General features: G+C 50.1%; 1 long non-coding RNA gene across 1 annotated transcript in view; it reads left to right on the top strand.

Annotated features, from left to right (window-relative positions):
• Positions 1-16,847, top strand: part of LOC137356034 (uncharacterized) — a 45,193-nt gene that overhangs the window by 27,021 nt on the left and 1,325 nt on the right. Inside the window, exon 2 of the long non-coding RNA XR_010970988.1 lies at positions 8,690-8,917. This is a non-coding gene — a long non-coding RNA (uncharacterized lncRNA). The remainder of the gene's footprint in view (positions 1-8,689; positions 8,918-16,847) is intronic.

Raw genomic sequence — 16,847 nt, 5'->3', positions numbered from 1 at the left:
CAATTTTCATGTCATCTGTGAACTTGCTGATCATACCTCCTATATTCACGTCTAAATCATTCATGTACACTACAAACAGCAAGGGTCCCAGCACCGATCCCTGTGGTACACCACTGGTCACAGGCTTCCAATTGCAAAAACAGCCCTCGACCATCACCCTCTGCCTCCTGCCACTAAGCCAATTTTGGATCCACTTTGCCAAATTGCTTTGGATCCCATGGGCTCTTACATTCTTAACCAATCTCCCATGCGGGACCTTATCAAAAGCCTTACGAAGTCCACGTAGACTACATCAACTGCTTTACCCTCATCTACACATCTAGTCACCTGCTCGAAAAATTCAGTCAAGTTTGTTATTCATGATCTCCCCCTGACAAAGCCATGCTGACTATCCCTGATTAATTCCTGCCTCTCCAAGTGGAGATTCATCCTGTCCCTCAGAATTTTTTCCAATAGTTTCCTTACCACTGATGTTAGACTCACTGGCCTGTAATTACCTGGTTTATCTTTGCTACCCTTCTTGAATAATGGTACCACATTCGTTGTCCTCCAGTCCTCTGGCACCTGTCCTGTGGCCAGAGAGGATTTGAAAATTTGTGTCAGAGCCCCTGCTATCTCCTCCCTTGCCTCACATAACAGCCTGGGATACATCTCATCTGGGCCTGGGGATTTATCCACTTTTAAGCCTGTAAAACCACCAATATCTTCTCCCTTTCAAAGTTAATTTGTTTGAATATATCACAAACTCCCTCCCTGATTTCTATACTTCCATCATCCTTCTCCATAGTAAACACAGATGAAAAGTAATCATTTACAACCTCACCTACGTTCTCTGGCTCCACACACAGATTGCCACTTTTGTGCCTAATTGGCGCTACTCTTTCCCTGGTTATCCTCTTGCCCTTAATATGCTTATAAAGCGCCTTGGGATTTTCCTTTATCTTGCCCGCCAATGTTTTTTCATGCCCCCTCTTTGCTCTCCTAATTACCTTTTTAAGTACCACCCCCTACATTTTCTATCCTCCTCTAGTGTCTCTGCTGTTTTCAGCCCCCTGAATCTGCCATAAGCCTTTTTTTTTCCTTATCCAATCCTTTATATCCCTTGACATCCAGGGTTCCCTGGACTTGTTGGTCCTACCCTTCACCTTTACGGGAACATGTTGGCCCTGAACTCGCACTATTTCCTTTTTGAATGACTCCCACTGGTCTGATGTAGACTTTCCTACAAGTCCACTTTGGCCAGATCCTGTTTTATCATATTGAAATCGGCATTCCCCCAATTCAGTACCTTTATTTCCGGTCCATCTTTGTTCTTTTCCATAACTACCTTAAATCTTAGAGTTATGGTCACTATCCCCGAAATGCTTCCCCACAGACACTTCTACCACTTATCTGGCTTCATTCCCTAGGATTATGTCCAGTACCGTCCCTTGTAGGACTTTCTACGTGCTGGCTCAAAAAGCTCTCCTGTATGCATTTTAAGAATTCCGCCCCCTTTAAGCCATCATCCTCATATCTTCCCACCTCACAGTTGTAATTGCTTCCCTAACCAAAATTACCCACCCCCTTTTTCTCTCCCTCTCTATCTCACAGGCCTGGATCAGTTAAATACTGGGCTGGGTGAATTGGAGGCAGGCCTGGGTGAGTTAGATCCTGGGATGGGTGAGTTGGATGTTGGGTTATGGGATGGGTGAGTTGGGTCCTTACCTAGGTGAGTTAAATCATGGGCTGGGTGAGTTAGACGGGCTGGAGTACTAGGGAGATAATCTTAGCTGGCTGTACAGCTTTGCCGTATCTTCTCATATTTTAAAAGAGAGCAGCTTCACACCGATTATATGTCTGTGCAAATGCATGTCCTGCAGTGTGAAGCAGACTGATGTGCATGTGCAGATGAAGATTGTTTTTTTTTTGGAAAAAGCTTAGTACAGACACATAATTGATTCAGTACTGCTACATATGGGTAGACTGAGGGATTTCCAGCATGCTCTTACTGGGGTATGTACATCAAAAAACTGGAACAATGTTTTCTGTGAAATTAAGTTATAAATACTCTGTTGTCTGAATCTTGAAAGAAAGATTTCCCCAGGGAAAGAGTGCGGAGAGTCGATCTAATTGGATGATGTTTTCCAAGAGCCAGCACAGGCCCATTGAGCCAAATGGCCTCCTCCTGTGCTGTAGACTGTATGAAATGCGATCAAATTGTAGATTCTATGACTCAGCTCCTCTGCTGCTGAAACCCTCAGCCATGCTTTTATCTCTCTCGATTTGACTATTACAATGCACTCCTGGCCAGCTTCCCACATTCTACCCTCTGTAAACTTAAAGTCATCCAAAACCTAGCTTCCATGACTTATCTAGCGCCAAGTCCCGTTCATCCATTACCCATGTTCTCACTGACCTACATTGGCTCCCAGTCCAAATTGTCTCAATTGTTTTCAAACCCCTCCATGCCTCGTCCCTCCCTATTTCTGTAATTTCCTCCAGCCTCACGGCCCTCCTCTGCACTTGTCTAATTCTGGCCTTTTGAGAATCCCCAATTTTAATCACAGCACCATTGGTGGCTGTGCCTTCAGCTGCCTTGGCCCTAGGCTCTGGAATTCGCTCCCTAAACTTCTCTGCCTCTCTACCTTTTTTCAGCCCTTAAGACATTCCTTAATACCTGCCTCCTTGACCAAGCTTTTGGCCATCATCTGCAATCATATTGCCTAATGTGGCTCAGAATCAAAGTTTTGCTTCATAAGGCTCCTATGAAGTGACTTGGGACATTTTATTGCTTTAAAAGGCGCTAGACAATTACAAGTTGTTGTTGCTATTGAATTTTTTAGAAAGGGGGAGAAAAACATTCAAATTCCACTCAAGGAAACATCTGGAAGTTGAAGTGAGGTGACTGTCAGAAAACTGACAACGTAGGATGTCCCTCATAAGAAGTCTTAGTTCAAATGCAATTCAGAAAAATCTCAGTGGGAGCTAACGAAACATTGTGAAAAAAAACTTTATGTTGCCTCAAGGGTGGAGGTTGTAGATACACAAGTGGGTTCCAGCAAAAGGCTGAAGTAAATAAAACCACTTTTATGCTGACGCTCATTTAGTTTGGACTCTGGGCATCCTTTACACAACTAAATCCAGCTCCCTTGTCGTCGAGACAGAATTGTCGGCCCACGCAATAAAATGATTCTACAGCTGAGATTGAAGAGCTGAATTTAGGAGCGTAAGTGTAAAGATGGAAGGAAAGACATGCATTTCTATAGTGCTTTTGTTGACATTAGGGTGACACAAAGTGCTTAACAGCCAATGAAGTACTTTTGAATTGTTGTCACTGTTGTAATGTAGGAAACTGCGGCAGGCAATCTGTGCACAGCAAGATCCACAAACCGCAATATAACAATGGCCAGATGATGATGTTGGTTGAGGGATAAATACTTGCCGGGACATTGGGGAGAACTCTCCTGCTCTTCTTTGAAATAGTGTCATGGGTCGTATAAAAGAACTGTGTATAAAATTAGTTACTGTGGTAACCGCATATCTAAACCCCAGCTCCTGTACCTAAGGAGAACTTGGAGAATGAACAAGCGGGTTGGACTGTTAAAGAGGGTTTAGTTTCAGTGCATAAAAATTCTTTTTCTGATCCTGGGTTTTGAGGTAGTGGGCCTAAATTGAAGGTGGGAATGGAGGCAGGAGGGCCCCAAAAATATCAGCGCCGGGCAGCGCGTCAGTTTCAAGGCACCGATCTCAGCACCACCAGGGCGGAGAGGGGAGGACAGGACAGGAATCTCACTGTCCTCACAATTGAGGCCAATTAACCTGATTTAAAAGCTCGTTAAGAGCTTGTTGAAGGGGGAGGGTGAAATATTTAAAGGGGTGCACAGGTTTCAGAATTGCTGAGGGGAGGTGGGTACACAGTGGGGAGCCAGTCAAGGCTGCCTCAGGGTCAGCAGGGCAGAGGGAACTCGACACTTGGTAAGTAGGTGCCCTTGGCACTGTGCAAGTAGCAGGGAGAGTGGCCACTCAGCATTCAGGCATCAATTGTGTTGTCACTCCCGCAGCATCACAGGGGCAGAAGAAAAGGGACAAGGCTGCTAAGCACAATACGACGGTCACGTGTCTAAAAGGAAGGCTGTAGCTAGCATCGGGGGCATGACTGAGAAATTTTGAGCCCAGTGGCGATGGGGGGACAATGCCTTCTGCAGGTTGGGGGATGAACCCCAGGCATCAGGACAGCATGGGAGAGGAAAGAGGGGTAGGAAGGCAACAGAGGCCATACTCTCCACACAGGACCTACCACTGAAGAGCTACCAGGAAATGACGAGACCCAGTGCTGAAGGAGACTATGACTCTTAAGACCAATGGTCTCTGACATCTGTGCCCTCGTCACCAAAGACCTTGCAGTTTGGAGATGGTGCTGGTATTTCTTAGTTCACTTTTAACAGATGGAGTTGTTGTTCAAAAGGCACTCTCTTATTTCTCTGCTGTAGTTGGTTGCCAACTCATCTCAGCAGGGTTCAACTGTCATAGAGAGTCATAGAGTCATACAACACATAAACAGGCCATTTGGCCCAACGCATCTGCGCCGACCATCAAGCACCCACCCAATCTAATCCCATTTTCCTGCACTTGGCCCGTAGCCTTGTATGCTATGGCATTTCAAGTGCAAATCTAAATACTTCTAAATGTTGTAGGGGTTCCTGCCTCTATCACCCCTTCAGGTAGTGTGTTCTAGATTCCAAACCACCCTCTGGGTGAAATTTTTTTTCTCAACACTCTGGAACTGATCTGTCTCTCAGCTTTTTGTTGGAATTAAAGATGGCTTTTGATGTTCTCTCTGTGGCTGGAGATCTCAGACTGATGCTCTGATGTTCTGATAACTTGATGACTGATGACTTATGACTTCTTAAAAGGTAATTTCATAAAGTCTTAATTTCACCCATGTGACTTTAGGCTTTCAGTTGCTGAGGGGCTATACAATGGCTTCTGATATCAGCCCATTTTGATAGGATGAAGGAAGTTCACACTTTATTGTAGTGATTGTAGCTAGAGATGGAGTGTCTGCTAATGCCTTTGTTTGAGCTCGCTTTGTGAATAACTCACATCCATGTGTGATAAACAGTTTAATTTCAATGCAGATGGGGTTAATGAGTTTCAGTTCCAGCAGACATGAATGTGCATTTCAGTGCAGGAGAAGATATGTGTCATGTGACTTTGTCCTCCATTCTGTTGAAGGCAAGTGTTTACCAGTCTTTTTAAATTGTTCTATTTTTTATAACTCTGCAGTTTATTTTGTATTTCCATCGCTGCACTTTCTGTGAGCGTGACACTGTTATAATGTAGGAAACGCGGCAGCCAATTTCCACACAGCAAGATCCCACAAATGGCAATGAGATACTGACCAGATCATCTGTTTTAGATGTTGGTTAGAGAACTACCCCTGCTTTTCCTTGAAATGGCCGTGGGATCTTTAATGTCCACCTGAGAGGGCAGACAGGGGCCTCGATTTAACGTCTCATCTGAAAGTCAGCACCTCTGTTGGTGCGATGTCCCTCAGTCCTGCACTGGGAGCGTCAGCCTAGACTTTGTGCTCAAGTCTGTATACAGTGAGATAAAAACAAGAAATGCTGGAACCACTCAGCAGGTCTGGCAGCATCTGTGGAAAGAGAAGCAGAGTTAACGTTTCAGGTCAGTGACCCTTCTTCGGAACTCCGAAACGTTAACTCTGCTTCTCTTTCCACAGATGCTGCCAGACCTGCTGAGTGGTTCCAGCATTTCTCGTTTTTATTTCAGATTTCCAGCATCCGCAGTATTTTGCTTTTATTTTAGTGTATACAGTGAGAGTTACTGTGACGAGTTTTCACTGCTGAGGCTGAACCTACTTTCAATCCACATTCTTGACAGACTGTGTCACTGGATGAACATCTTAGCTCTTCGTTCTCGCTTAAAGCCTGCTAACAAAGTAGTGTGAATGGCAAGTTTTGAAGTGTGCAGTTCTTGAAAATGTAATTTGGTTCATGGGAGCCGAAACATATGCATCAGAGTCGATTTTAACCCTACCTCCTGCCTCTAAATTCCTGCTCCCTCCCAGCCGGCCAGGCTGTCAGTGTGGCCAGCAATCTCTGCATGTTCATTTAAATGTTAACCCAGTTTTGGGTGAGCAGAGTTGCAGCGAGACTAATTGGACAGATCTTTCAGAGAGACAGTACAGGCATGATAGGCCAAATGGCCTCCTTCTGTGCTGCAGGATTCCATGATCCCCAGCACTCCATACGGGCATGGACTCGATGGGCTGAATGGCCTCCTTCTATGCTGTAAATGACTCTATGACTTCATTTTGATGAGCATAAAATTAACACCACCCCCCCACCCCCTACAAAAAGCTAAAAGACATGTGTCCGTGGAGTGATTTGTGTTTGGATTGCTGTGTAGAGAATGTTGTGAAGGGACTATGAACTGTATAAGAGTAAACTCTTTACAGAGTCCATGGAAATAATTGGATGCATTCAGGCACAGATATCACAAATTGGATTTCTTTCTTAGAACAGTTGTCAAGAATCCTGATGAAAACAATACTCAGCAAAGTGTTACAGGATCACAGTGTGACAAGAATATATATAGTTATATACTAGGCAATGACTGTAATGTGATATTAGTTGCTCACAGACGAAAGGAAACAAAAGACAACTTTCAACGTTTTTCTAGCTCTTTATTTCTCAACAGATCTTTTTCTCCCCTTTGTCTTTTACCCTTCTGTCTCTCCCTCTCTCTTCATGTGGCTCTGGGACATATGACAGGCCAGGCTAGCAGTCAAACATCACAAGTAGGCTTCAGATCTCAGATTAGGTGCATGCAATTCCAAAGATGTCTACTCGTCAATGATGTTTCCCCATATCGCCTCTGGTTCTTTCGCCAAAGGCAATTAGCGATGAGCAATAAATGTTGGCATTGCCAGTGACGCCCACATCCCATGAACGAATAAAAAAAAATCACCTTAAATCTGTGGCCCTCTGGTTACCGACCCTCCTGCCATGGAAACAGTTTCTCCTTATTTACACTATCAAAACCCTTCATGGTTTTGAATGCCTCAATTCAATCTCCCCTTAACTTTTTCTGCTCCAAGGAGAACAATCCCAGCTTCTCCAGTCCCTCCACACAACTGAAGTCCCTCTCTCCTGGTATTATTCAAGTAAATCTCCTCTGCACCCTCCCTAAGACCTTAACATGCTGGGCATAACCCAGTGTTTCATAGCCACTTTCTACTAATATCCATTATAAGCCCACCGACTCCCACAGCTATCTCGACTACACTTCTTCACACCCTACCTCCTGTAAGGACTCCATTCCATTCTCCCAGTTTCTCCGTCTCCGACGCATCTGCTCTGATGATGCTACCTTCCATGACGGTGCTTCTGATATGACCTCCTTTTTACTCAACCGAGGATTTCCCCCCCACTGTGGTTGACAGGGCCCTCAACCGTGTCCGACCCATTCCCCGCACCTCTACCCTCACCCCTTCCCCTCCCTCCCAGAACCGTGACAGGGTTCCCCTTGTCCTCACTTTTCACCCCACCAGCCTCCATATCCAAAGGATCATCCTCCGCCATTTCCGCCACCTCCAGCGTGATGCCACTACCAGTCCAGTCGCATCTTCCCCTCCCTTCCCCTGTCAGCATTCCGAAGGGATCGTTCCCTCCGTGACACCCTGGTCCACTCCTCCATTACCCCCACCACCTCGTCCCCGTCCCAGGGCACCTTCCCCTGCAATCGCAAGAGGTGTAATACCTGCCCATTTACCTCCTCTCTCCTCACTATCCCAGGCCCCAAACACTCCTTTCAGGTGAAGCAGCGATTTACTTATACTTCTTTCAATGTAGTACACTGTATTTGCTGCTCACAGTGTGGTCTCCTCTACATTGGGGAGACTAAGCGCAGACTGGGTGACCGCTTTGCGGAACATCTCCGCTCAGTCCGCAAGCAGGACCCTGAGCTTCCGGTTGCTTGCCATTTCAACACTCCCCCCTGCTCTCATGCTCACATCTCTGTCCTGGGATTGCTGCAGTGTTCCAGTGAACATCAACGCAAGCTCGAGGAACAGCATCTCATTTACCGATTAGGCACACTACAGTCTGCCGGACTGAACATTGAGTTCAATCATTTCAGAGCATGACGGGCCCCCCATTTTACTTTCATTTTTAGTTATTTTTTCTTCCTTTTTTTTTAACATTCTTTTTTACATTTTTTACAATCTTTTTTTTGCATTTATTTCATTCCATCTTTGTTTGTTCAGTTTGCTTACCCACTGTTTTTTTTCAGGTTTGCACTTGCTGCTGTTCAATATTCAGTGTATTTACACCTAATCTGTACTAATGCTTTGTCTTTCAACACACCATTAACATATTGTTTGCCTTTGCTCCGTGACCTTTTGGTCAGCTATGTGGCCTGGTCCAATCTAGATCTCCTTTGTTATCTCTTGCCCCACCCCCACCTCACTTGCTTATAACCTGTGACTTTTCTAATATTTGTCAGTTCCGATGAAGGGTCACTGACCCGAAACGTTAACTCTGCTTCTCTTTGCACAGATGCTGCCAGACCTGCTGAGTGATTCCAGCATTTCTTGTTTTTATTTCAGATTTCCAGCATCCGCAGTATTTTGCTTTTATTTCATAGCCACTTTGTTGATGTGTTTGGTGCTGTTTTATAACAGGTTAACCTCTATGGAAGGATTAGATAGAGCCATTGTTAATCACACCTCAGTGACAGGCAACCGGCCTCCAATAGGATACGAAGCCTGGGCCATATCCCAGGAAACTTTTCGCACTGGTAGTTGTGGAAACCCATGAAGGCAGTAGGCTGCGATTTAGCACTGAATCAAGTGTCTAAACTTCCCATCAACAAGCTTTGGAAAGGAAGTTACAGCAAAACTCCAGGCACGGTAAGCTTGTTTTTTGCTTTTCTAGAATTTGTTTCCTATTTTCCCCCTTCCATTTCCCTCCTAAGACTATGGATTGTATCTTTGCAAAGTTGCTCTCTAGTACCTGACTCAAAGTGACCATTTCCCATGTGTCAGCTGTGACTCAGTGGGTAGCACTTTTACCTCCAAGTTAGATGGTTGTCGGTTCAAGTTCCAATCCAGAGATTTGAGCACATGACCTAGGTTGACCTGCCAGTGCAGTACTGAGAAAGTGCTGCACTGTTGGGAATAGGGGTGGGTGTGGCAGTACTGAGGGAGCGCCGCACTGTCGGAGGGTCAGTACTGAGGGAGCGCAGCACTGTCGGAGGGTCAGTACTGAGGGTGCGCCACACTGTCGGAGGGTCAGTACTGAGGGAGCGCCACACTGTCGGAGGGTCAGTACTGAGGGAGAGCCGCACTGTCGGAGGGTCAGTACTGAGGGTGCGCCACACTGTCGGAGGGTCAGTACTGAGGGAGCGCCACACTGTCGGAGGGTCAGTACTGAGGGAGAGCCGCACTGTCGGAGGGTCAGTACTGAGGTAGTGCTGCACTGTCGGAGGGTCAGTACTGACGGAGCGCCGCGCTGTCGGAGGGTCAGTACTGACGGAGTGCCGCGCTGTCGGAGGGTCAGTACTGAGGGAGTGCCGCACTGTCAGAGGGTCAGTACTGAGGGAGCGCCACACGTCGGAGGGTCAGTACTGAGGGAGCGCCGCGCTGTCTGAGGGTCAGTACTGACGGAGTGCCGCGCTGTCAGAGGGTCAGTACTGAGGGAGCGCCACACGTCGGAGGGTCAGTACCGAGGGAGCGCCGCACTGTCGGAGGGTCAGTACTGAGGGAGCGCCGCGCTGTCTGAGGGTCAGTACTGACGGAGTGCCGCGCTGTCGGAGGGTCAGTACTGAGGGAGTGCCGCACTGTCAGAGGGTCAGTACTGAGGGAGTGCCACACGTGGGAGGGTCAGTAATGAGGGAGTGCCGCGCTGTCTGAGGGTCAGTACTGACGGAGTGCCGCGCTGTCGGAGGGTCAGTACTGAGGGAGCGCCACACGTCGGAGGGTCAGTACTGAGGGAGTGCTGCACTGTCAGAGGTGCCGTCTTTCAGATGAGACATTAAACCGAGGCCCCATCTGCCCTCTCGGGTGGGTGTAAAAGATCCCACGGCCACTATTGGAAGAAGAGCAGAGAAGTTCTCCCCGGTGTCCTGGAGACAATATTTATCCCTCAACCAACATTATTAAAAAACAGAATGTGGGCCCTTGCTGCATGCAAAATGACGACCATTTACAACAGTTAATACACTTGGAAAGTGCTCCATCAGCTTTATGTTGGCTGTGAAACACTTTGAGATGTTCTGAGGTCATGAAAGCCTTTATTTTTTTCTTGTTTTAAGCCATTGGGACAGCTTGTCAGCATTTCCTAAATATCATAAAAGACATAAGCAAAACAAAGTGGGGGATTGGTCGGAACCGTCAGACAGTTGTGAAAGATTTAAGGGACGTACATTATGTTTTAATGAGACAAGTTAACTAGGGCCAGAATCTTTGAAATGCAGCCAAAATAGTGAAAAGTTAATTTTCCAGAGATAATTTGCTTCCAATTCATTTTTATTTAATTACCAGAGTTGGCCACAGTCTAGCCCCTTGGGAGGATATCTGAAGTTCAGTGTTCAGGAACAACTTAAAGGGAGCAGTACCACAAAAAATGACTTTTAAGAGCATAAGAATTGGAAGCAGGAGTAGGCCATTCGGCCCCTCAAGCCTGCTCCGCCATTCAATAAGATCATGGCTGATCTTCTTCAACTTCACTTTCCTGTCCTATCCCCATGCCCATTGATTTCAGCGGACAATCCTCACAACTCGTTTAACTTCTGGTCCGTGCTGAGTTAGTTGACTTCAGTCGCAGCAGTTGAAGTCTCAGTGCCCTGAGCTTAAGGTGGAGAGAAAAGCTGCAGGGTCCCTGTTCCTGACCATTGACATCCACTAGAAAGCGCACACGTGAAGACAGGATTGGATTTCGCTGTGAGGTCTATTTGGATCGAATAACCCACAACACTCACCATCTCGACTCACATGTGAAGAATAGAAGATTGGAAACAAGATCCTTGGAAAAGTCAATGTCGTTGCGGAGGAGGGATAAACTGGAACCATTTAAAAAAAAATAAACAAAAGCCGCTTAGAATTTTTAAAAAACAGCTGGGTTCAATTACCCTCCTTAAATTTTATGTATTAATTCACCATCAGCCCCCACGCCCCCTCCATATTGCCCTTGAGACATGTTGGGTTGAACAAGTAAGGAATGCGAGATAATGGGGCAAGATTAAGAAAGTTTGCATTGATTTTCCTGAGATTTTGAAGTGACCTCATTGACGTTTACAAGATTCTGAAAAGAATTGACAAAGTTGATCCGGGCAAATGCTCACCCTGGGAATGGGTTCAAACACAGGTTAAAAATTGGGAAGTTGGGCTGAGAATGGAAGTTGAAACTTTTTCACCCAAAAAGATCCAATTCAGTGTCCTTTTCTGCTAAATGTAAGTTAGCTGAGGCGACAGCTGGATGTGTCTGTAATGGAAAGTAACTGAAAATATGATAATGAAATTTGCTTTGTAGCGCGTGTAGCAAACTGTTTAAACATTTTTTTATATGGGTATATCACCTTGTTAAATGTATTGTACAGAGGAGACACTCACAGGGCAGGTACAACATGGGTTAGATACAGAGTCCTAGATGTCCCAGAGTAAAGCTCCCTCTGCACTGTCCCCATCAAACACTCCCAGGACAGGTACAGCACTGGGATTGGCTGGGCAATTTGGAGCACTTCCTGCCAGCAATCAGGGGGAGCAGCTGCACCTGTGTTGCAGCAATTGCAGAGTGGAGAGTGGACACTGCAGCAACTGGGAAGAGGAGAGTGGAGACTGGAAACTGCAGCAACTGGAGAAAGGTGAATACAGAGTGGAGACTGCAGCAACTGGAGAGAGAGACTGGAGAAAGGTGAATACAGAGTGGAGGGAAACCATCAAGGAAGGCTGCAATTTTTCTGGAGAGGTGGGTGTCAGGGCACCTGAAAGACTCTTAAGTTTAAACTGTTTGGGGGAGGGAGAAGAGGCCTGAAGACTCAGGGGTGGGGCAGCCAAATCCAGTAGGGGCCCCTGTGTTTGTATTGGTGTTTGCACACAGGGAGCTCCCTCCCCACCCCAACTGCCTGCTCGGGACAGCTGGAGTTGCCCGGGTGAAGACTGTCTTGTTAAAATCAGAAGAGGAGAGTACCGGGCAGCTCCAGCCGTCCCGGGCGAAGAAGCCTCCCCCAACTGGAAGACAACAAACAAGTTTGGACTAATTGTGATAAAGGTGCTCCAACTGGCAGTTGGAACAAACATCCTTTTCAGCCTTTCTCTCCCTTCCTCCACTCAGTCGCCTCAATCACCTATCCTCCCCTTTTCCTTTACCATCCTACGCCATCCTCCTCTACTCCCACTCCACCTTGTTTAAAGTTTGCTTTTTTTAAAAATTGTGTAAATTTTTTTTGTTTCTTGGGGGTGGACGTAGCTCTTAGACCCCATGGCAAGCCCCTCTTCGCCGGTGGCGGGGCCTTCCCGTTCATATGCTGCTGCGGCTGCTGCAGCTGCACCTGTTGCCCCGTCACCGTTTGCTTTATTAACATCGAAGCATGGGGTCAAGAGCTACGTCCACCCGAACATGACTATAGAGGCATGCGTGAAAGCAATGGCCGAGGTTGTCGGCCCTTCGGCCATTGTTGCAGCCTCTAAAATGTACGGGAAGGCAGTGTTTTTCCTGAAGACCGAGCGGGCGGTGTCCCTGGCTCTGAGCAAGGGGCTCACCGTGGGCGGGACCTTTCTGCCAGTGGACCCCCTGGAGGCCACTGCGCAAAGGCTCATTTTATCCAATGTCCCACCCTTCATCCCTGGTGAGCTCCTCCTTCCCCACCTGCACCATCTGGGGGAGGTAAAGACGGGGCTCACCCCAGTCCCGCTCGGTCTTCGGGAGAACAGCCTCCGACACGTGTACTCCTTCCGCCGCCAGTTATTCATGCAGCTGGCGCGGGTGGAGGTGACAGAGGGCCACTTCAATGTAGAATTCCAGGGGACGGCCTACCGCGTCTTCTGGACCTTGGACGGGGTGCGGTGCCATGTCTGTAAGGGGGTGGGGCATGTTCGTAAGAACTGCCCCAACCTCCCGGTTGCCAACTCCAACTCAGCGGCCCAGGGTGGCGACGCTGCACCTCCTCCCACCCCCACTACACCACCACCAGATACCATTCAGTCGGTACCGGTGGCTGTGGTTTTCACGGCCTCCGGCAGGGAGGGGGGTGACCGTCCAAGTGGAAGGAAGGCGCGGAGGAGAAATAAACATCGAGAGGCGCGTCCCCTGGATATCGTGACACTACCCGAGCCTGAGCTCAGCCCAAGGCCCGATCTCGGGAAGTCAACTTGCCCCAGGGCTGGGCTCAGGTCCAGGGTGAATAAAAAAAAGGAGAGTGTGGAGGTGGAGGCCTCTGATGATATGGAGGTCTCTGAGCCTCCGCACACAACTGGGAAAAAGAGGAGAAGGCACCCCTCCACAGAGGTAACAAGGGGCCCTGAGGCGCAGGGCCCATCTGTTGGAGGGGAACTGTCTCCTGTTTCGGGTCCCCAGGTTTCCCCTACCGCCACCACCAAGGCTGCAAAGTCCGGGCAGGTGCTCCCTATTCCTCAGGATGGAGGGGAGGGGATGGCCCCGGTACATGAGGCCCCTCCTGAAGGAGGAAGTGGGGCCCTGCTTGTGGTGGGGGAGCCTGGGGAAGCCGCCCATTCTGCCACTGCTACTGGGTCGGGTGTCCTGAATGAAGGGGAGGGCGAGGCCCCAGACGGTCGGGCCTCCCAGCCGGAGTCCACCACCAACCAGGAGACACCCGACCCAGTTATAACTGAGAATGCTGCCCCATCTGCTGGGCCTGTGGGTGCTGGCGGAGCGGGAGATAGCCTCCTCCCTCCGCCTCCAGTCTCGGCTCCGGCTGGTTTCCCGGAGTCGGGAACTTCTGTCTCCCCTGGACCACTCATTGCCCTGGGGACGGAGGTGGAGGGGGGTCCTGTGCTGCTGGTAACCACAGGCTCCAGTTTCACAGTAGAACCCAGAGAGGACTCCTCCGCCATCGATCCTGGGGGTGGGATTGTGACGGAGGCGGGACCAGCTGGCGCGGCTGGGACGTCCTCCCCACTGTGTGTGGTGGATGTGTCGGCCGCTGGCGGTGACGACCCGGAGGAGGATGGGGATTCGGTGTGGGCCACGGAGGATGATCTTGATTCCATCGCCAGTGAGGTGGTGGAGTCCCTCGTGCCTCCCACCGAATCTCCTCTCATCCCCACGGCGGAACTCCGGGATTTCCTCGCGGCTTGCAGGGGTTGCCGCAATAAAGTTCAGCTGGCCCTCGACCGTTGGTCGAATCTGGCGCTGATCATACAGTCCGTCCGTGCCGCCCTTAAGATAGCGGGCAAGCGCGCGGACGTGAAACTGGTTGAGAGGCGCCGTTTTAATGTGTTCCTCAATGGGTTGCTGGGGGAGTGGAAGGCCAGGTGCACTTTACTATGTAAATTGTTTATCATATTTCATTGTTTATCATATTTCACACTATCGCCTGCTCACTTAAAATACACTCCTACATATTGTCTACTCTATTCTGAAATTGCATGCAAGTTAAAATGGTGACCAGTTGATGCCAAGGATATATGAATGGGTGATTGAAGGGGGAGGACTCCCGTGTAGAGACCTCCATCGGGGATTCCCCTCGCCGCAAGATGGCAACACGGACCGCCAGGGCATGTCCGGCCAGCTGACGAGGACGAGGAAGTGGAGAGTGTGCAGGAGCAGCCCGTACAGGAAACCCCTCTGCGCCGATTGGAATGGCATAGAGGGCATTTCCGAGAGGCGGCTCGGGTTGTGCGGGACCGGCTCCTGAGGAGCGTTTCGGGGCCTGGGTCCGATGAGCAGTTCCGGCCGAGCGGGTGTCAGCTCGGCTGGGAGCGCTCCACTCTCCCGAGCCCCCTCGCCACCCACAGTGAGGGGGTATCAAACCCATTTTTTTTTTCTTAGGTGGCCTTTATACCCCAGGCCCCTTTTATATATTCTATGTCGAGGGGGCCTTTATTCCTCAGGCCCCATTTTATATACATAATTTTAAAATAACTTTATTAAAACCAGATAAATAAACAAAACTCAAATTAAAATGCCATTCTCGGCGTTGACGATGCACTCCAGTCCTTGCGGTGCCCACCGGTCGCGGAAGGCCTCAAGCGTACCGGCGGACACCACATGCTTCTTCTCCAGGGACACCTGGGCGCGAACGTAACCACGGGAGAGGGGCAGGCAATCGGGGAGGACGGAACCCCCGACGGCCCGCAACTTGGACCTGTAAATTGCCACCTTGGCCAGGCCCAGGAGCAGACCGACGAGGAGATCCTCCTCCCGGCCCAAGCCCCTCCGCTCCGGGTGCCCAAAGATCAGGAGCGTGGGACTGAAGTGCAGCCAGAATTTGAGGAGCAGCCCCTTCAGATACTCAAATAGGGGCTGCAACCTCGCACACTCCGTATAAATGTGGAACACGGACTCGTCCAGGCCGCAGAAAGTACAGACGGCCTGGGAGTCCGTGAACCTACTTAAATGTCTATTGCACGGGACTGCTCTGTGCAGCACCCTCCACCCCAGGTCCCCGATGTAAAGGGGGAAGACTCCCGCGCAGAGAGACCTCCATCGGGGTTTCCCCTCGCCGCCAGATGGCAACGCGGACCGCCAGGGCGTGTCCGGCCAGCTGACGAGGGCAAGGAAGTGGAGAGTGTGCAGGAGCAGCCCGTACAGGAAACCCCTCTGCGCCGATTGGAATGGCACGGAGGGCATTTCCGAGAGGCGGCTCGGGTTGTGCGGGACCGGCTCCCGAGGAGGGTTTCGGGGCCTGGGTCCGATGAGCAGTTCCGGCCGAGCAGGGGTCAGCTTGGCCGGGATCACTCCGCACTCCCGAGCCCCCTCGCCACCCGCAGTGAGGGGCGTCCCGGGGGTTTCGGCCACTCCTCCGCCCGCCGGACTGTCCCCGGAGTCGGCCGCCAGGACAGCCGAGGCGCTCTCCTCCGCCGGCGGGGGAGCGCCCTGACTGGAGGCGACCATGTTCCAGACTCGGAATAGATCCCGGTAAAAGACAGGCAACTCCCTCAGAGAGGCGCGGCTAACGGACTCCACCGGGAGCTGCGTGTCATCTTGAAGGCAGTGACACTGGTGGAAAAAATACGTCGCCAGCGCACACCATCTGGGAGGACGCTCGACGTACAGGTATCTCTGCAGGGTCCGAAGGCGGAGAGTCGCAGCCTGGGTGCGGACGCACACCAGCGACTGACCGCCCTCCTCAATCGGGAGACTCAGGACCGCGGCAGAGACCCAGTGTTTCCTCTTGCCCCAGAAGAAATCGATGAGTTTCTTCTGGATCTTGGCGGCAAATACAGGGGGCGGGGCCAAAGTGACCAACCAGTACCACAACATGGAGGCCACCAGTTGGTTTATGACCAACGCACGGCCCCTGTAGGAAAGCACTCGGAGCAGTCCTGTCCAGCACCCCAGCCGAGCGGTGACTTTCACCTCCAACTCCTGCCAGTTTGCCGGCCAGGCTTCCTCAGCGGGGCTAAGACGGACTCCCAGATAGAGGAGGTGCGTGGTGCTCCACGCAAAAGGTGTCATCTCCTCCGGCAGGGAGTCCAACCGCCACTGACCAACCAGGAGTCCGGAACATTTCTCCCAATTGATCCTCGAGGAGGACGCGGCAGAAAAGGTCTGCTGGCAGTCGCGCATCCTCCGCAAGTCAACGGGATCTGTGATTGCGAGGAGCACGTCGTCGGCGTAAGCCGAGAGGACGACCCGCATGGTGGGCTCGCGCAGAGCCAA

This window comes from Heterodontus francisci, chromosome 44, assembly GCF_036365525.1.
Source record: "Heterodontus francisci isolate sHetFra1 chromosome 44, sHetFra1.hap1, whole genome shotgun sequence".
NCBI lineage: Eukaryota > Metazoa > Chordata > Chondrichthyes > Heterodontiformes > Heterodontidae > Heterodontus > Heterodontus francisci.
The sequence above is the reverse complement of the archived record's forward strand: the minus strand, read 5'-3'. Positions and strand labels throughout refer to the sequence as shown.